This window comes from Chrysemys picta, unplaced genomic scaffold (assembly GCF_011386835.1).
Source record: "Chrysemys picta bellii isolate R12L10 unplaced genomic scaffold, ASM1138683v2 scaf377, whole genome shotgun sequence".
Classification (NCBI taxonomy): Eukaryota; Metazoa; Chordata; order Testudines; family Emydidae; genus Chrysemys; species Chrysemys picta.
This window is the reverse complement of record NW_027053084.1, coordinates 1-20,406: the sequence shown is the minus strand read 5'-3', so window position 1 is coordinate 20,406 and position 20,406 is coordinate 1. Positions and strand designations below refer to the sequence as shown.

Genomic DNA, 20,406 nt, shown 5'->3' with positions numbered 1-20,406 from the left:
GCCCTGGACTAGGCAGGAGCTCAGATCAGATGATTAGAATGGTCCCTTCAGGCCTTAATGTCTCATTGTTAATCTTCTCCCTTCAGAGACACTGTATTGCTGAGATGTATCCAACAGCCCCAGAGGCAGCAAACTGGAGAGCAAGACATGAGCCCCAGGCACTGTGGGTCCCAACTCTAGCACAAGAACTTGACTGCAGGGGGACAGAGCCAAAGAGGACAGGGCCTCACAGACCCTGAGAAAGTCCAGCTTCAGCCTATAAATCCAAATGAGAATTTTTCAGGGGTTGAGTTTAATGGATTCCCCCTCTCCCACTAGGAAAACAGGCAAACACACAAACTCCTTACCCCAGGAGACAGAGAGTGGCTCTAACAGGCTTTCGTGCTCCACTTGACATGAATAATGGGCTTTGATCTTGGGATCAATCTCCATTGTCACCCAGGTCTGGTAGGTCCCATCCCCATTGGGTAGGATGCCTTCAGAGTAGGTCTCCTGCTGTCTGCTCTCCCCATTTTTCAGCCAGGTCACGGTGATGTCCCGGGGGTAGAATCCACTGACCTTACAGGAGAGGGTGGTGAGGCCGTCACGAGATGACCTGTCGCTCACTCTAGCTGTTGGGCACACTGGGAAAAAGAAGAAACTCAAGTGAGGTGTTTTCAAGCTCTAATCCAGGCAGCATTTTCTAGAGCTTTGCAGCATGAAATTCTGAGACCCGAGCAGTGGGAGAGGATGAGAATCCATGAGACAGAATCCCTCTGATGAGAGAGAACCATCATGTTAGAGGATTTCTGTGCCGAATTCACAGTATCAGCAACGGTGAATCCTGAATCCAGGTCCCTGACCTGGCCTCTGCTCCAAACCACAGAGACACAAATACCTTGACAGGCTTCACTAAACTCCAGATACAGGTGTCAATCACACACTAGGTTTGTACCCATCTCCTCTCAGTCCCTGGATTTGAAAGAGAGGAGAATCTTGCCCTGGCCAGGGAGCAAAAACTGGACTGGATAAACTGACCAATTAGAGATGGAAAGGGCCCATTAAACAAAAAGTGACACACAGTGCTAAATTGCCCCTCAAACGAGCTAATATGAATTGGCTAATTTCTTGTAGGTTGTTACCAAATCTATTTACCCCAGTATTATGGATTTCAAAAGGAATTATGCTAATGTTGAAAAATCAGTTTCCCAGCCCCCTGGCACTGAAATACCCATTACAATGCTGTGTATGGATTTTTCTTGTTGGCATTTGTAAAGATGGCAAAGGACAAGATAATGTTCTGCTGAGGTTTGTGAGAGAAATAAGCAATTAGTATAATTGTTGCAAAAAACTGGGTAGAAATTTCAAGTAACCTTGAACAGCAAGCGCAAACTGTTTGGGAAGGGAAAGATCAGGGTGTGTAATGATGCTAACTAATCTGGGAAATGTGTGTATGTGGTAACAGACAAGGTACATAAACAGGTAATAGTGAGTTAACATTTTGAAGCAGACTGTCCTCCTGAGTTGGAGTGTTAAAGCATTTAACCTCTTCCCTTCTATGTTTGTGATTAATCTTTAACTAAAAAGCTTTGGTAATAAATTTGAGTGTGATTATCTGGTGTCTTATTGATAAAAGAATCAAAAAGTAAGTATGAAAGTGTTGCAGCAAAGGTAGGTCTTGAGGGGGAAAACTTTAAGGACAAGGGGAGCCTTCTTCCAGGTTAGTATGGGGAGGGCAATTCCACATGTAGGGAATGGCATGGAAGGAAGCACATAAATGACTGTAGGAGAAGTTTGGCAACAAGGACAAAGCTACCATCATTGATGGAACACGGGCTGGGGGCAAAACAAGAAATATGATGGTACAGACAGTGAATAGGGAAGAATTACATGGTGAATGAAGCTGGTGTCCATAGAAGTGGCACTTCCATAATTAAGCAAAGTGCTCGAACATGCACAAGCACAGGCAGATTGCCTTGATAACGGCTGTGTCACATCAGAGGAAGAGGTAGAATTTGTGATGTGAAGTTGCGCTCATTTGGTCAAGTGGCTCTGGAGATGCAGCTTCTCTACAGTGAACTGCTTTTAACATTTTCAATTTCTTATCTTTTTTTCCAGCAGAACTGATGGGGAAGGGGTTGTTTCCCCACCTATCCCTGGTGCAAGGTTCGCTGAATATCCCCCTACCCACCTGCTCCAGTTTGGAACTGGGGCTGGGGAATGGAGATGTAGCCAGTAGTGTCCCCCTAGGTGGGGCTTGTCCCCCGCCTTACCTTTCCTCTGTAGAGTCTCCTTCCCGTACACTAGAGCACTCCTTAGCCAGGAAATACAGTCCCCCTCCAGGTAGTGATTCCATCCCTGGTTATCATCTATTTCAGCATCCCATCTCCTCTTGGTGATCTGAGCCCCAATATCTGCTGCTATCCAAGTCATGGTCTCCTTATCGAAGGTAAGAAAGTCTCGTCCGTCATATGAATCCTGGTAAAACCCCTGAATGCTGTTGTCTTCCCGGAGATCACAGCTGAATATTGTCTGGATAATGTGAAACCCTGAAACACAGCTGAGGGTCAGAAGCAGTCTCTCTCTGAAAATCTCACCAAGACCCCACTGCAGGTAGCCCAGTGGTTCTTCTTCTTGATACTGGGCCCTCCCTCCCCTGAGAAATGGGGTTCCCACTTATGCTGTTGGGTCCTACACCCTCCCAGCTCCTTTCAGGAGGGAACCCAAACCCGCAGGGGGCGCCCTCTCCATCTGTTGGGTCTTGTACACTAAAGAGCCCCCACTGCAGAGAGCTCACAACCTTCAAGGAGTACCTCACTGCTGCTTGTTCTTGTATGTTCCCTGCAGGGGGAGCAGGGTGGCACAACCCCAAATGGAGTACTCCGGATATTGCAGGGATCTATCCCCTCCAGCTCTCTTCTGCTCTCTGAGGATCCCCCCAGTTCTCATAGTCAGGGTCATTCTGGAGAAGCGAGGGAGTTCAGGGTGTCTGTACCCCACTCTCTCCTGCTCTGGTTGTATTAACTTTGCAGGGTCCTCAGGGTCACTTGGTCCCCCACCTCCATCATTGACAGTACCCCCATGCCCCTGTGAGGAGGGGGTACAGGTCTGTCCCCCCCTCTGCTCAGGTTTAATGATCTCACAGAATGCCCATGGTCACTCTGTTTCCCTGCCCCATCTCCACCGTGCCCCCAACTCAGTCTAGGAATGGCAAAGAACCAACTTGACCTCTTTTTCACATGGCCACTGTCTCAAGGTGATTCCCTGTGAGGATCAGGCCACTGACGGCCCTTAGTTCAGCTAGCCACCATTTTCCTACAGCCAGGCTAATCTTCACAACAATGGCCCCCATCTCGCACACAACCAAGAGCAGACTCAGTTAATGGAGCCACCCCTGGGCTGATAGGAGGCAGGGAGGGAGACTGGGGGGGAGGGAAGGGGGATGGGGACAGGAAGGAGATTTAGGGGAGCAGGAGAGAGGCTGTGGTAAACAGAGAACACTGTGGGGATCACGAGGAACACTGAAACGTGGGGAACGGAACAGACCCCTAGCTTGGCAAACTGGGTAGAATGTCGGGGCACAAAAATAACTCACACAGGTTCCCAAATATTTTCACCCCTCCCCCACCCTGCATTAGATACATCGAGGTAAATGCCAAGATTTTCAGCAATGACTAGTGATTTTGGGTGCCTAACTGAGACCCTTTAAAGGGGCCTGATCAGAAAGTGGGAGCACCCGGCCTCTGAACATCAGACACCCAAAAATCACTAATCACTTGTGGAAAACATTACAAGTAACAACAGCTACAGAAAGGTTAGTAACCATTTTTTCTTCTTCAACTGTTTGCACATGTCCCTTCCATGTTCGGGGACTCCCAAGCAATACCATAAGAGGTGGGCTCGGAGTTCATGGACACATGGATTACAACACTGCCCAGCCAAACCCAGTGTCATCTCTCACTTGGTGGGTAATGGCGTAGTTGGAAGAAAAAGTATGTACTGACGCCCAGGTCGCTGCTCTGCAAATGTCCTGGATCAGGACTGGGCCATGAACGCCACTGAGGAAGCTTGTGCTCTCACAGAATGGGCCACAAGGAAGGCAGGTGGTGGGACACCTGCCTGCTCGTAGCACATGTGAATGCACAATGTAATCCACAATGAAATTCTCTGAGCCAAAAGGGGTAGGGTTTTCATCCTATCAGAGCGGTGTGGATTTATGGATCAGCTTAGGACACCTGCCTAACATCCAGAGGGTGGAGATGTCATTCCTCCCTATTCTTGTGCGGCTTGAGGAAGGGAATGGGCAGGAAAATACCCTGATTACTATGAAACTCCAAGATTACCTTTGGGAGGAACACGGGGTGGGGGCAACGTTGTACCTTGTCGCAGTAGCGTAGCCGGGGGGGGGGGGGAGCAGGGGGAGCGGCCGCTCCCCCACTGAGCAGAAGCTGTGCCTTTTTTGTGCTCCGACGCCTTTTGCTCCTGCGCTACTGACTGAGTGGAGCATTTTTTTTGCTCCCAGTGCCTTTTTTTCTCCCGACACTTTTTGCTCCCGGTGCCTTTTTTTAGCTCCGCTCCCCGTGCTCTTAACCTGGCTACGCCACTGCCTTGTCATTAAAGAACACTGTATATGGAGGTTTTGACATAAGAGCTCTAATCTCCGAGACCCTCCTGACTGAGGTAATTGCTACCAGAAAGGCGACCTTCTAGGAAAGGTCCAACAGAGGGCACAATGCTAGAGCCTCAAAGGGAGGCCCCGTGAGCTCTGACATGACCAGGTTTAAGTCCCCCAGAGGGATGTTGTCAAGGCTGAATCCCCACTCTGGCATTTCGAGTGCAGAAGGTGGGAGCCTGCAAGGATTAGAAAAATTAATACTGGCCACTCCAGCCTGGTAATGCTGCCACCACCCAAGAGAAAATCTGCCTTTTGCCAATCCAGAAGAACTCTCTTGGGAAGTTTTTCTGGGGCCCCTCGGCTTTTCCACCCCTTCTTCGGGAAAGCCAAGAAAGGAAACAAAAGAAAAGGAGAACCCAGCGGTTGTACTGGCTGATTAATATATGCACAACCTCTTTACCTCATAAGACACAGAAATCCAGTCATGTTCTTACAAAAAGGAAATTTTATTTAAAAAAAGAAAGAAAACACCCTTGGAAAACTTAGGTTATTGCTAGATCTTAAAAGAGCAACTGCAAGGATTAATCACCAAGAGTAGCTTTCTTGGGATCCAGTTTAAAGGTTACAACAAAACAAAAGCACGTGGGGTTAGCACACAGGAATCCACAAGCCATAAAAAGAGATCGGCCTAATCGTGTCTACCTGAACATTTCTTGTTCTACTTCTGTCATAAATATAAAGGGACGGGGGAGAGGGTCTGATGCAGTGCTATACAATCCTCTTACCAGTAAAGGGTTAAGAAATTCAGGTAGCCAGACTGACACCTGACCTGGCTGGCATCTGACCAACAAGGGGACAAGATACTTTCAAATCTTGGGAGGGGGGAAGACTTTGTGTGTGGCTCTTTGTCTGAGTCAGAGTGATCTTGGGAGACAAGCAGTCCCTGCAGAAAATCAATCTCCTCAACCAGTCATCTTCTCACCAAACCTCACTTTTCTAAAGTAAGTTTAGTCAGCATTGCGAGTAGGTTTCTGTTTGTTTTGCTTGGTGAGCTTTCCCTGTGTTAGAGGGAGGGGTTATTCCTGTTTTTTCTGTAACTTTAAGGTTTTGTCCAGAGGGGGAATCCCTCTGAGTTTGGAAATTGAGTACCCTGTAAAATAGTTACCATCCTGATTTTACCTTCTTTGTTTTAATAAAATCTTTCTTTTAAGAACCTGACTGTTTTCTATGGTTTTAAAACCCCGGGAGTGGGTTTTTAGATCACTGTGTAACCAATTGGTTAGATTATTCTCAAGCTTCCCAGGAAAGGGGGTGTACGGGCTTGAGAGGGTATTTTGGGGGGGAAGGGGAACTTCAAATGGTTCCTTTCCTGGATTCCTGTTTAAAACACTTGATGGTGGCAGTGAGAGAAGCATTTCTCAGGGTGCAGGGAATTTTGTACCTTGGGGGTTTTAACCTAAGCTGGTAGAAAAAGCTTAGGAGCTCTTCATGCGGGTCCCCACGTCTTTACCCTAGAGTTTAGAGTGGGGAGGGAACCCTGACAACTTCCATATCGGTGGTTCCAAATGAGTAGTTTCTAGGTATGATCCTGATGATTTTTCATACCTGGCCCAGAGCTTTTTACGGCATAAGTACTGCCCTGTCCCTCTGCAGCCAAGAGAACAAAAGACCCACACACCCAGCACTTTTTCCCAATTTGAGAGGGTACAGCTTCCTTACTGGTTCCCCTGGTCAGGTGCCAACTCATTTCAAGCTTACTTCTTAACTCTTTACAGGTAAGGCAGTTAGGGTACAGCTGCTAAGGATTCTATAGCTACTGAATGGTTGGGGTGCTACCCCCTCTCATTTATCACAGATGGGTTCCCAGATTTGTGGGTACAGCCTTTCAAAGCCCTCGAGGAAGGGAATGGACATTTCATGTGAAAAACCTGACTGACCACCCAGCAGGGGTAGAATGCGGAGATCGCTCCTAGGTGTACCTTAACGGATGAAATCGCTAGACCTGGCTGTTCCCAGACGGTTCTGGAGTATCTGCTTCATCTGAAAGATGACTCAGTGGGTGAGAGGCAGGGGTGCCGGAACAGGGGGACCAAGGGGCCATGGCCCTGCCACTTTAGCAGAAGGTGAGAGCGGGGGGAGGGGAAGGGGAGGAGTGGGCAGAGCCTGAGGAGAAGAGGTGAAGCGGGGGTGTGTGGGGGGAAAATTGGGGAAGAGGCGGAGTCACAGTTTCAGCACCGGTGGCCCCCACACTCATAGGGAGATTCTGGCACCCCGCTGAGAGGCCTTGCAGGGTAGACCAAATGGAGAAACGCTTCCACTTGGCAAGGTAAGTAGCTCTGGTAATTGGATTCCTACTGCCTAGCAAGACCTAGCAGACCTGCTCCGAACAGGCCAGTTCTGCAGGTTTAAACATGGACCTGTCAGGCAGATGGAGCATTTGGCCGCGATCTTGCGAGATCAGGTCCAGAAGGGGAGGGAGCAGCATTGGAGTTGCTACTGACATGTCTAGAAATAAGCCAAACTAGTGCTGATGTGGCCAGGCTGAGGCTATGAGAATAACCTTCGCTCTTGATCTTCAGCAAGATCTTGTGCACAAAAGGAATTGGGGGGAGAGGGGGAAGGGGAAAGGCGCAGAACAGGTGATTTCTCCAAGGGAGTAAGACAACATCTGTGAGTGAGCCCGGGTTGCAGTCACACAGACAGCAGAACGGCTGACATTTCCTGTTCTGTCTGGTCATGAACAGGTCTACGAGGGGAGTACCCACCACTGGAAAATGGTCCTTGCTATGTTGGGGCATAGGGACCATTCATGGTGAGAAGATCTGAGTTGCCAGCTTGTTCTGGGCTCCCAAAAGGGGAGAAGCTTTGAGGTGTATTGAGTGCTTTATGAAGAACTCCCACAAGCAAATGGCCTCCTGACACAGTGGGGAGAAGAGCGGGCCGCTCTCTGCCTGTTGATGTAAAACATGGCTGCCATATTGTCTGTAAGAACTTGCACCACCTTGCTTGCGATGGTGGGTAACAACACCTGACATGCTAGGCCAACCACTCTGAGCTCTCTGACATTTATCCATAGCAAGCGTTGCTGCCGGGACCACTGACCTTGTGTCGTGAGGTGCCGAAGATGGGCAGGCACTGTGAGCACCGAGTCCAAATGATGGCTGTTTGGCCGGTACACTGAGGCCAGCCAAGCCTGTAGGGGTCTGAGGTGCAACCTCGCATACCACACCTCGTATAGGCACGCGACCATGCGACCCAACAGCCTGAGTGGGCCTTGACCTGTGACACTAACTGGAAGTGGGCTCCTGGGAGGAAGGCCCTGGCCTGGGTAGAATTGAGCAACGCTCCGATAAACACTATCCTCTGAGCCAGGAGGAGTGTTGGCTTCTGCTCGTTTATCAGCAGGCCCAGTGCTCGAAAGGTTGTTTGGACGAGGTGGATGCTGGCTTTCACCTGGGATTGGACTGGTCATTGACCAGCCAGTCACTGAGGTACAGATACACATGCACCCCTCACCTTCTCAGGAAGGCTGCCACTATTACCCGCATTTCATAAAGACCCATTAGGTTGCTGACAGGCTGAACGGGAGGATGGTAAACTGGCAATGAGTCTGGTTCACAACGATCCCGAGAAACCTTCTGTGGCCTCGGAAAATAGAGGTGTGGAAATAGGCATCTTTCAAATCCAGGGTGGCGTCCCAGTCCCCTACATCCAGGGAAGGAATGATGGAGACAATGCACAACTTCAGCCTTTGAAATGTTGCAGGTCTAGAATGGGTCAGAGACCCACTTTGGCACTCAGGATTAAGGATTGTGACATTGCACTCCACATACTTTATGGAAATATGATTATGAATGTGAATATGATGTAACTGGAATATGCTTTATGCAAAACGTCTCTTGTATGATGTCATTAGAAAGCTTGTAATCTACTGAGTGTGTTCATCCTATTTGTTTGCATGTATTATTTCTATGTCTGGAATTGGGGAAATAAGACAAACTTCTATCACGGTTGTAGTCACACCAGGTGAGGGCCATCAATGGGGCATTGGGAACTCGATGGCTCCCATTGATTAGGGCAATTGATGGTAAATGATTTATTTACCTGAAAGCCTTCCTGTGTACATGGGGGCCAACCAAGGAGGAATGGAGACTTGACCGTGTCACCTGGTAGTGAAATCCATCTTAAATCTGGTACTTTTCCATTTAGCAAGAGGGGCAGGGACCCAGAAAGAGAAAAGATTCCCACCTTGTGCCAAAGTTATAAAAGGGGGTGCCAGTCATGAGAAAACCCCTGCTTATCAAATGAGATGTCTGCTGGATCTAACAAAGACTGTACCAGGGGAAAGGATTGGGCCCAGACTAGGAAAGAGTCCAGTCTGTGAAGTAAACTTATTGGAACATCTTTGAGGACGAGATATTTCCTGTAATCAGTTTCTTAATGTATTAGGCTTAGATTTGAGTGTTTTGTTTCAATTTGCTCTGTTGCTTACTTTGTTCTATTACTTGAAATCACTTAAATCCTATTTTCTATACTTAATAAAATCACTTTTGTTTATTAATAAATCCAGAGTAAGTGATTAATACCTGGGGGAGCAAACAGTTGTGCATATCTCTCTATCAGTGTTATAGAGGGTGGACAATTTAGGAATTTATCCTGTATAAGCTTTATACAGAGTAAAAGGGATTTATTTGGGGATTGGGCTCCCAAAAAGGTTGAATACTGAGTGCTGGGAAAGTCCCTGTTAACTGAGAAGCCCCTGGGCTGAGGGAATCTGTTTCTGTGGCCCAACCTCTGTGTCTGTGCTGGAGGTGACTGGTGTGTCTAACTCAGCAAGACGGGAGTGGAGGGAAACCTGTTCTGGTAGGAGGGTTGTTCTCAGTGGTATCCCAGGACATGGAGTGACAGTCTCAAGGGGAGTCTCTGTGACCAAACCCATCACAACTTCAGCCTGGCCTCCCTGTCCTTTTTCAGATGTGGACTGAACTGGTGGAAGAGCTGACAGCGATCCGCAATAGGAGTCTCATCCAAGCACTTTAGACAGCTGGAGTGCAGGTCGCTCAAAGGCATGGGCTTGCCACAGGAGGCACCGGGTCTGAAGCCCGGAGACTGAGACATGCCCAGTTTCAGGAGCAGAAGAAACTCTGCTAGAAGAGTCCAACTAACTATTTATATCAGTGGTGTCCAATACGTTCGCCACTAGCCACAGGTGGCTAATAGGCTATTGAATTGTGGCTAATGCATGTGGCTTTTTTGTAATGTGGCTAATAAGAAAAATTCAAAACCACAAGTGTGGCTAGCATCGAATTTCTATTGGACACTGCTGATTTATACCAATCAACTAAAGTCAAAAAGTGAGAAAACAACTGAGGTGAAAAGGGATGGAGTAACGAGAGAACCACTGAGAATCTGGAGAGATGCAGGGCGGCTGGTCACAGACACGCAGAGATCCCAAGCCAGGTGCCCAAGAGGAGTGGGGTGGGTCAGTCCTCCCCACCCACCCCTCTTCTCCTCCGTGCTGCACTCCACAGGGATAAGCAGGGTGGGGCACCGATGAGGTCTCAGAGGGACCAGACCCCGAATTCCCCCATGTGCGTGATGGGGGCAGAGACAGCTAGAGAGAACACTTGGTGGTCAAGATGCAGGACTCAGGACAGTCTCTGGCGATCTGGCAGCCCCAGGATGGGGGGAGGAAGAGGGGTAAATGGGGGGAGGAGGGCAGAAGGGACAGTGGTTTGGGGAGGGGGCAGTGGGAACAGAACAGCAGCTCCCCAGCGCAGGCAAGCGGAGCCCCTCTCTCAGCACTGGGGAGGCCGGTGTCCGTGTGAACAGGTCAGGCTGGACAGGCTCAGCAGCAGGGGACCAATGGGTGAGACTAGTCAGAAGAGGGTTAAACTAGCTACAGAGGGGGCGGGCTGGGGGGCAGACACTTGGCAACCCTCCACCCTGTCGCTTAGTCCTGGGGCAGGGCCACCAGAAACCCAGGTATCCAGGGCAGGACAGGAATTAGTTCTCATTGCTGCTGTCAGTGCTGGGAGCCAGGAGGGACAGGAGGTGCTACAACAAGGGGCTGGGGACACTCCTGGGTGAGCACCAATGCGACAGGCCAGTACCACTGACACGGGGGAAACAGGGATTGTCACTCGCGAGTCCCCTGTCAGGAAGGGAGGAGCAATTACATCAGAGAGACCCTCACCTGCCAGGGACAGTTCAGCAGCGCCAGGCACTGAACGCTTATGGATCATTCCCGTGCTAAGTGAGACAGCACAATCGGGGGCCTGGCCAGGTGACTACAGCCCCCCACATCAGGGACTGAGCAGGAAGAACGGTTCTGTACACGTCTATCGATAGTGTGCAGGGGAACCTGCCTGACCCCGGGGGCTCCGTGCTGGGTTTGTGCTGCCAGGAGTAAGGCAGCCCGGGAGTCTCTGCACGTTGCAGGGGCTGATTCTCTCACTAACTCTCCAGCCCAAGTTGATGACACTCTGAGGAGTCTGACCTGAGATAAACTCACTCTGGAAATAAGACAAAGTGAACAATGAAGGAGGCTCACTGGTGAGCAGCTTCTCACCAAGGCTGGGGTGAATGCAGCACTGCCTGCTCTTGTGACTTTACTGTGCGTTTCATGATAGTGGGTGGTTTTAATAAATCCCCAGTTCCTGGACTCATGGGATTAGGGGGAAGTCTCAGCTCTCTTTTCTTACAGCAGTAACTTCTAGTCCTTCGAGCAGCAGGGAAAACGCCAGAAACGTGTCCCCTAAGGGCTCAAACCAGAGGGCAAATAAAAATAAGCTCCGGTATTATTCCCAAAATACTTACAACGCTTAAGCCAAACTCAGGATTTTGGGGGTCTGACTCGTGATGTCTGAACACTTGGGGCTGTCGATATTGGGGCTCCCCATCACTCGATATCTGGGAATTGAGACAAGACGTCTCAGAACCCTGTTCTAGCTCTAGGGTCTGACAGAGTCACTGTTGTAGCCAGAGGAACAAACCCCCCTGTCCAGAAATCGCTGGGTGCGATTCTCTGGCCTGCGTCACCAGGAGGTCGGACTAGCTGGGTCTGCTGGGAACTTCTGGCTTTTACACCTTTGCCACTCTGTCTGGGAAATATATGTCTGGAAAAGGGCGGGGGTGGGAAGGGGCCCCCCGAAGGGCAGCAGAGGCAGCTGCAAGTGGGACTGGTAGTAGAAGTCTGGGCTGTTTGGGGAGGGGACAATCTGAGAGTCCCACTTTGGAGGGTGTCAAAAAATCTCCTTCGAATGGACCCTCCATCCTGCAGGCTCTCCCCCCATCCCATATCCCTTTGTCCCCCACATTCACACTGACTCCAGCGAGAAAATGCGCCTTCGGGCTCTGTCCCCTCCCCCCATCCCCAACACACATCCCGGTGTCCCTTCACCCTGTTTACATCAACCACACTCCCAACCCCCACCCCATTTCCCTGCATCCCTAGGTCGTGTTGTGTCCTTCACTCACCCTCGGTCCGGTTGTAGAGCTGACTCAGGGTGTTCAGACTCGCATTGTACCATTTCTGGAAGTGCTGTCCCCATCAGGTCACCTCGTCCCAGAACTCCGAACCCTCGTTCTGCGCCATCCACAGTGTGTAGGGCTCCGCCCTCTTCGTCCCACTGGTGTAGACATAGGTGAGCTGATCGTCCACATACACAACACGGCTGTACCAGGGCAGCCCTGGGGCAGGCTCCGACACCACAGTGTCCAAAATGCGCCTGGAGTGCAGGCCTGAGGGGGGAGATTGGGGGAGGGGAGAGTCAGACCAAACCAGACCCTGCCAGGAGCCCCTGGCAATATGCGAGAGGCAGCGCCATCCCTTAGGAGGGCTCCTGTGGGAGGGAGATCTGGGGAAGGGCTCACAGAACGGCCTGACCGGGGAGAAAGAGACAGTGGGGTAGAAGGAGAAAGGGAGGCAGGGCTGGAGGGGGAGTGAGGAGAGGAAGGGGTAGGGAGGTACAGGGGGGCTGGAGCATGTGAGGAGTACGGGAGCATATGGGGACAGTGTACTGGGGGTACAGGGGGTGTGAGGCAGGAGAGGGGGCCCAGGAGGAGGGGCAGGGCTGGAGTGCGGTGTGGGGAAAAGGAAGGGGGTGTTACGGGAGAGGGTGGGGCAGGAGGACTGGGGGAGAGGAGATGCAGGAGCTGAAGCTGGGGAAGGCAAGGTGGGCAGGGGAATGTGTCCAAGCTACAGGTGGGAGCCAGGACACCGGCTGTGCACAGAATTTACTGTAATTTATTCAGAACATAAGAACGGCCAGACTGGGTCGGACCAAAGGCGCATCTAGCCCAGTCTCCTGTCTTCTGACAGTGGCCAATGCCTGGTGCCCCAGAGGGAATGAACAGAACAGGGAATCATCAAGTGATCCCTCCCCTGTCGCCCATTCCCAGCTTCTGGCAAACAGAGGCTAGGGACAGCATCCCTGCCCATCCTGACCAATAGCCATTGGTGGACCTATCCTCCATAAACTTAGCTAGATCTTTTTTGAATCGTGTTATAGACTTGACCTTCACAACGTCCTCTGGAAAGGAGTTCCACTGGTTGACTGTGTGTTGTGTGAAGAAATACTTCCTTTTGTTTGTTTTAGACCTGCTGCCTATTAATTTATTTGGGTGACCCCTAGTTCTTGTGTTATGTGAAGGGGTAAATAACACTTCGGTATTCACTTTCTCCAAACCAGTCTTGATTAAAACTATGATTTTATCATGGATATTTGTAGTATAAGACCTGGACAGGTCCTGGGCAATGAAGAAAAGCTCACGGAAGCCCGTGACCCATCCGTGACTTTTACTAAAACTATCCATGGCAAAATGGAGAGCTCAGCTGCGTGACCCACACACCACCCACAGGGGCTAGGCAACTGCAGACCACTCAGAGCTCCGGGTCCCCCTGCCACCCACAGCAACTGGGAGCAGTTGGTTCCCCCACAACCCACGGAGGCCGCCCCACCTCTCCTGGCTGCTACAGGTGGCAGGGGGACCGCACAGCTTCCGGCCGCCGTGTTCTGAAGTCATGGAGTTTGCTGGAAGTCACAGATCCCATGACTTCCGCAACCTCTGTGGAAAAAAAACAAAGCCTTAGTCTTGATTTTATAGACTTTCATTATATCCCCCCCCAGTCATGTCTTTTCCAAGCTGAAAAGTTCCAGTCTTATTAATCTCTCCTCATGTAGCAGCCATTCCATACCCCTAATCATTTTTGTTCCCCTTTTCTGTACTTTTTCCAATTCCAATATTTCTTTTTTCTGATGGAATGACTACATCTGCATGCAGTATTCAAGATGTGGGCATACCATGGATTTATATAGAGGCAATATGATATTTTCTGTCTTACTATCAGTCACTTTCCTAATGATACTCAACATTCTGTTAGCTTATTTGATTGCCACTGCGCATTGAAAAAACGAGGAGTCCTGTGGTACCTTAAGACTAAGCTTTCGTGTATGCATCTGACAAAGTGGGTTCCAGCCCACGAAAACTTATGCCCAAATAAATTTGTTAGTCTTTAAGGTGCCATGGGACTCCCCCCTGTTTTTGCAGAAACAAACTAACATGGCTACCCCCTGAAACTCCACATTGAGTGCATGTTTTTAGAGAACTATCCACAATAACTCCAAGATCTCTCGAGTGGTAACAGCTAATTTAGATCCCACCACTTTATATGTATAAACTGGGATTATGTTTTCAAATGTGCATTACTTTGCATTTATCCACACAGAATTTCACCTACCATTTTATTGCCCAGTCACCCAGTTTTGTAAGATCATAGAATCATAGAAGGTTAGGGTTTGAGGAGACCTGGGAGGTCATCTAGTCCAATGCCCTGCTCAAAGAAGGACCGACACCAACTAAATCATCCCAGCCAGGGATTTGTCAAGAACAGCCTTAAAAACCTTCTAAGGATGGAGATTCCACCAGCTCCCCAGGTAACCCATTCCAGTGCTTTACCACCCTACTAGTGAAAAAGTTTTTCCTAATATCCAAACAAGACCTCCCCCACTGCAACTTGAGACCATTGCTCCTTGTTTGGTCATCTGCTACCACTGAGAACAGTCTAGATCGATCCTCTTTGGAACCCCCTTTCAGGTAGTTGAAAGCAGCTATCAAATCCCCCCCATTCTTCTCTTCTGCAGACTAAATAAGCCCAGTTCCCTTAGCCTCTCCTCATAAGTCATGTACTCCAGCCCCCTTATCATTTTTGTTGGCCTCCGTTGGACTCTCTCCAATTTTTCCACATTCTTCTTGTAGTGTGGGGCCCCAAAATGGACACAGTACTCCAGATGAGGCCTCACCAATGCCGAATAGAGAGGAATGATCATGTCCCACGATCTGCTGGCAATGCTCCTACTTATACAACCCAAAAGGATGTTGCCAAAAAAGCTAACAAGGGCACACTGTTGACTCATATCCAGCTTCTCATCCACTGTAACCCCTAGGTCCTTTTCCCAGAACTGCTGCGTAGGAAATCGGTCCCTAGTCTGTAGCAGTGCATGGGATTCTTCCGTCCTAAGTGCAGGACTCTGCACTTGTCTTTGCTGAACCTCATTAGATTTCCTTTGGCCCAATCCTCTAATTTGTCAAGGTCCCTCTGTATCCTATTCCTACCTCCAGCGTATCTACCACTCCTCCCAGTTTAGTGTCATCTGCAAACTTGCTGAGGGTGCAATCCATGCCATCCTCCAGATCATTAATGAAGATGTTGAACAAGACCAGCTCCAGGACCGACCCTTGGGGCACTCCGCTTGATACTGGCCGCTAACTAGACATGGAGCCATTGATCACTGTTGAGCCCGATGATCTAGCCAGCTTTCTATTCACCTTACAGTCCATTCATCCAGCCCATACTTCTTTAACTTGCTGGCAAGAATACTGTGGGAGACTGTATGAAAAGCTTTCCTAAAGTCAAAGAATAACATGTCCACTGCTTTCCCCTCATCCACAGAGCCAGTTAACTCATCATAGAAGGCAATTAGGTTAGTCAGGCATGACTTGCCCTTGGCGAATCCATGCTACTGTTCCTGATCACTTTCCTCTCCTCCAAGTGCTTCAGAATTGACTCCTTGAGGGACCTGCTCCATGATTTTTCCAGGGACTGAGGTGAGGCTGACTGGCCTGTAGTTCCCTGGATCCTCCATCTTGCCTTTTTTAAAGATGGGCACTACATTAGCCTTTTTCCAATCATCCGGGACCTCCCCTGATTGCCATGATTTTTCAAAGATCATGGCCAATGACTCTGCAATCACATCAGCCAACTCATTTAACATCCTCGGAGGCGGTGAATCCGGCCCCATGGACTTGTGCTCGTCCAGCTTTTATAAATAGTCCTGAACCACTTCTTTCTCCACAGAGGGCTGATCACCTCCTCCCCATACCGTGCTGCCTGGTGCAGTAGTCTGGGAGCTGACCTTGTTCGTGAAAACAGAGGCAAAAAAAGTATTGAGTACATTAGCTTTTTCCACATCCTCTGTCACTTTCCTTGACCACCTTCTTGTTGCTAACATAGCTGTAAAAAACCCTTCTTGTTACTCTTAACATCCCTTGCTATCTGCAACTCCAAGTGTGATTTGGCCTTCCTGATTTCACTCCTGCATGCCTGAGCAATATTTTTATACTCCTCCCTGGTCATTTGTCCAATCTTCCACTTCTTGTAAGCTTCTTTTTTGTGTTTAAGATCAGCAAGGATTTCACTGTTAAGCCAAGTTGGTCGCCTGCCATATTTGCTATTCTTTCTGCACATCGGGATGGTTTGCTCCTGCAACCTCAATAAGGATTCTTTAAAATATAGCCAGCTCTCCTGGATTCCTTTCCCCTTCATGTTAGTCTCCCAGGGGACCTTGCCCATTAGTTCCCTGAAGGAGTCAAAGTCTGCTTTTCTGAAGTTCAGGGTCTGTATTCTGCTGCTCTCCTTTCTTCCTTGTGTCAGGATCCTGAACTCGACCATCTCATAGTCACTGCTCCCAGGTTCCCATCCACTTTTGCTTCCCCTACTAATTCTTCCCTGTTTGTGAGCAGCAGGTCAAGAAGAGCTCTGCCCCTAGTTGGTTCTTCCAGCAGTTGCACCAGGAAATTGTCCCCTACACTTTCCAAAACTTCCTGGATTGTCTGTGCACTGCTGTATTGCTCTCCCAGCAGATATCGGGGTGACTGAAGTCCAACATGAGAACCAGGGCCTGTGATCTAGTACCGTCTGGTAGTTGCCTGAAGAAAGCCTCATCCACCTCATCCCCCTGGTCTGGTGGTCTATAGCAGACTCCCACCATGACATTACCCTTGTTGCTCACACTTCTAAACTGAATCCAGAGACTCTCAGGTTTTTCTGCAGTTTCATACTGGAGCTCTGAGCAGTCATACTACTCTCTTACATACAACGCAACTCCCCCACCTTTTCTGCCCTGCCTGTCCTTCCTGAACAGTTTATATCCATCCATGACAGTGCTCCAATCATGTGAGTTATCCCACCAAGTCTCTGTTATTCCAATCACATCATAATTCCTTGACTGTGCCAGGACTTCCAGTTCTCCCTGCTTGTTTCCCAGGCTTCTTGCATTTGTGTATAGGCACTTAAGATAACTCGCTGATCGTCCTGCTTTCTCAGTGTGAACCACGAGTCCTCCTCTCTTGTGCTCTCCTGCTCGTGCTTCCTCCTGGTATCCCACTTCCCTCAGGGCTTTGGTCTCCTTACCCCACCCCGGGCCAACGAACCTAGTTTAAAGCCCTCCTCACTAGGTTAGCCAGCCTTCTTGCAAACCCCAAGTAAGTTGGGCAGTGTCCTTTTCCCCTCTTCCAACCCTTATCTTCTATGATTCTATGACCCAGTAGGGCCAGGCTGCACTGGGGCCTAACCCTGTTTAGGTCAAACCACACCTGTTACTGAGGTGTCACAAGGGCACCAATGTGCCTTAAGCCATTTTAAACAAACCCCAAATCCACCCCGCACCCTCACCCGGATCAATACGGGCTGCTGAGCTGCCCAGCGTCTGAGCTGCTGCCTCATGGAGAACAAGGGAAATTCAAGTCCATGCCAGGAAAAGCAGGATGTGCCTTCCCCTCTCCTCACCCCATCCTACTGGGATCCGGAAGCTCTTTATCCGGCAGCTACGGGAGATCCTAACAGTACAAACACAGCAGCTGTTCTGTGCTCTGCAACGGGAGCTCGCACCCAAACTAAGACCTGATTAATCACAGATCCAGGGTTCTAGACTCTCCCCTCGCCCTGGGGTGCTAAAACACCACCAGAGACAGAGGGGAGTTAACATCTCCTCTCTAGGATGACACCTCTAATGACCTGCTTCCACTACAGATACGACCCACTGCCATTGCTGACTGGGAGTACAACTGGACTGGTGCTGACACAACTTAGCCGTACGTAGCCAAGGACAAACCACACTCAGGAGTTCCAGGCACTGGGGTGGAACCCAGCGTGAAGAACCTTCTGGGAGCCATGAAAGGTCAGAGATCCAAGAAGCCTTTTCCCTTCATTTAACCCTGGTCTATGGGGGGGGCGGGGGGCTAATTTACTCCCTCTCCCTCAACCTGAGCTCTGCAAACAGGAAGAATCGTGTCTGAAAGCTCCGCCCTGCCCTGAGACGCGGGGAATGAAACACCCTGGGCAGTGCCTGGACCCGGGGATTTCCCAGTCTGAGCACCTCACGGGGCTGCGACGGGCTTGTCAGCGTGTGCAGCACCCATGGGTGCTCTGACCCCAACGAAGCCTCACCCCCTGGCTGGGTGAAGTTGCCATTAGATGAAGGGGTTACAGTTCAGTGGCTCTCAGCACCCCACTACACACAGTGTCCCAGCAGCGACCCTGGCAGCACCTGGTACAAGGGGGCCAGGACCCCCCCAGTCACTATAGCAACGTCACCGTTCCATGTCAGTGACCGCTCAGTGCTGGGGGGTGGGGGGAGCGGTGTGGTTATCCTGACACCTCTGAATGCAGAGCCCAGAACTGCCCCCCCGACACCCAGCTCCCCCCTCCCTGCGCCCCCCAGCCGGACTGCCCCCCGACACCCAGCTCCCCCCTCCCTGCACCCCGCAGCCCGACTGCCCCCCACACCCAGCTCCCCCTCCCTGCCCCCCCCACCCCGACTGCCCCCCCCACCCAGCTCCCCCCTCCCTGCACCCCCCAGCCCGACTGCCCCCCCACACCCAGCTCCCCCCTCCCTGCACCCCCCAGCCCGACTGCCCCCCCCACACCCAGCTCCCCCCTCCCTGCACCCCCCAGCCCGACTGCCCCCCCCACACCCAGCTCCCCCCTCCCTGCACCCCCCAGCCCGACTGCCCCCCCGACACCCAACTCCCTGCACTCCCCAGCCCGACTGCCCCCCACACCCAGCTCCTCCCTCCCTGCACCCCCCAGCCCGACTGCCCCCCCGACAACCAGCTCCCCCCTCCCTGCACCCCGACTGCCCCCCCACACCCAGCTCCCCCCTCCCTGCACCCCCCAGCCCAGCTGTCCCCCGACACCTAGCTCCCCCCTCCCTGCACCCCCCAGCCCGACTGCCCCCCCACACCCAGCTCCCCCCTCCCTGCACCTCCCAGCCCGAAAGCCCCCCCACACCCAGCTCCCCCTTCCCTGCATCCCCCAGCCCGACTGCCCCCCGACACCCAGGTCCCCCTCCCTGCGCCCCCCAGCCCGACTGCCCCCCCACACCCAGCTCCCCCCTCCCTGCGCCCCCCAGCCCGACTGCCCCCCCACACCCAGCTCCCCCCTCCCCGGGGTCTCCCCCCGATACTCACGGCAGTGGCCCCCCGGCAGGGCTACAGCCCCCAGCAGCAGCAGGCGCAGCGCCAGGGCCATGCCCGGTCTCGGCCCCACAACCCGAGAACCCCGCGGGGCGCTGAGACCGGACTCCAGCTCCCAGCTACTGGCCGTGTGAGCCTCCAGTCTGCAGGGATTGGCTGAGAGGGGACCATCCCGCCAATAGCGGCGCGCAGCCCCGCCTCCGTCACCGGTCGCTGGGCAGAACCCGCTGGGCCGGCTGGCGAAAGGGAACCGAATGTCTGAGCCGGGGGGGCGGGGGCGGGGGCGGGATGAGAGTTTGGCCCCGGGGCTGTAATGGGCGGAGCCGCCATTAGCTCGGCCGGGCTCTGGCCCCGCCTCTCTGGGGTCAGCTGGTCCGTGTGTTCCGAGGCTGGAACTCGGGGGGCCGCACCCCCGGGCTGGGGGCGGTGGCACTAGGGGAAGGGGTCACAGTTCGGGTCAGGGGCTCTCAGCCCCCCACTACACACAGTGTCCCAGCAGCGCCCTTAGCTCTAGTCGGACCTGCAGCCCCCAGGCCCGAGACCCCTTCCTGGAGCTCAGTGACTTGTCTGTCCGGCTGGGAACTTTAATCATTTTCTGGATTTCATGAATTAACCCCTTCCCGCCCCTCTCCCTTTGCGGGGAGTGACCCCACAACAACCCCTGGCACTCCTACAGCCTCACTGCCCCCAGTGATTTGCCCTGGAAGCAGCAAATCTAGGGCTAGAACCCAGGAGTCCTGGCTCCAGCCCCCTGATCTAAGCACAAGGAGATGGTGACCCAACTCCTGTATTTTCTTTGCTTTTGCAAGTCATGGGGCTGTTTACCTCATTTCGGGGAATTATTTTTCGTTAGTCTCCTCTTGGGGGCAGAGGAGGTACCAAGGCTCTGGGGCCTGAGACGTTTGCCCCGTGCTGCAGGACAGTCACTGTGGGCGTTAGTATCACTGGGCTTTGCACACTGCCCTGGGCCGGTCTCTCCTGGTCTGGGGAGCCAGGCTAATGGGAAACTTCCCCAGCTGGGATGCTGTCAAGGCTGATTCCCCACGCTGGCACTT

At 51.7% G+C, this 20,406-nt stretch overlaps 1 long non-coding RNA gene and 1 pseudogene across 1 annotated transcript; one reads left to right on the top strand and one right to left on the bottom strand.

The window, feature by feature from the left end:
- LOC135978665 (class I histocompatibility antigen, F10 alpha chain-like) overlaps positions 1–19,564 on the bottom strand; it is a 33,902-nt pseudogene extending 14,338 nt beyond the window's left edge.
- LOC135978667 (uncharacterized) lies at positions 4,413–18,401 on the top strand. Its single transcript, XR_010596045.1, has 2 exons — positions 4,413–5,595; positions 17,907–18,401. It is a non-coding gene; the product is annotated as an uncharacterized LOC135978667 (long non-coding RNA).
- Positions 19,565–20,406: the final 842 nt, after the last annotated feature.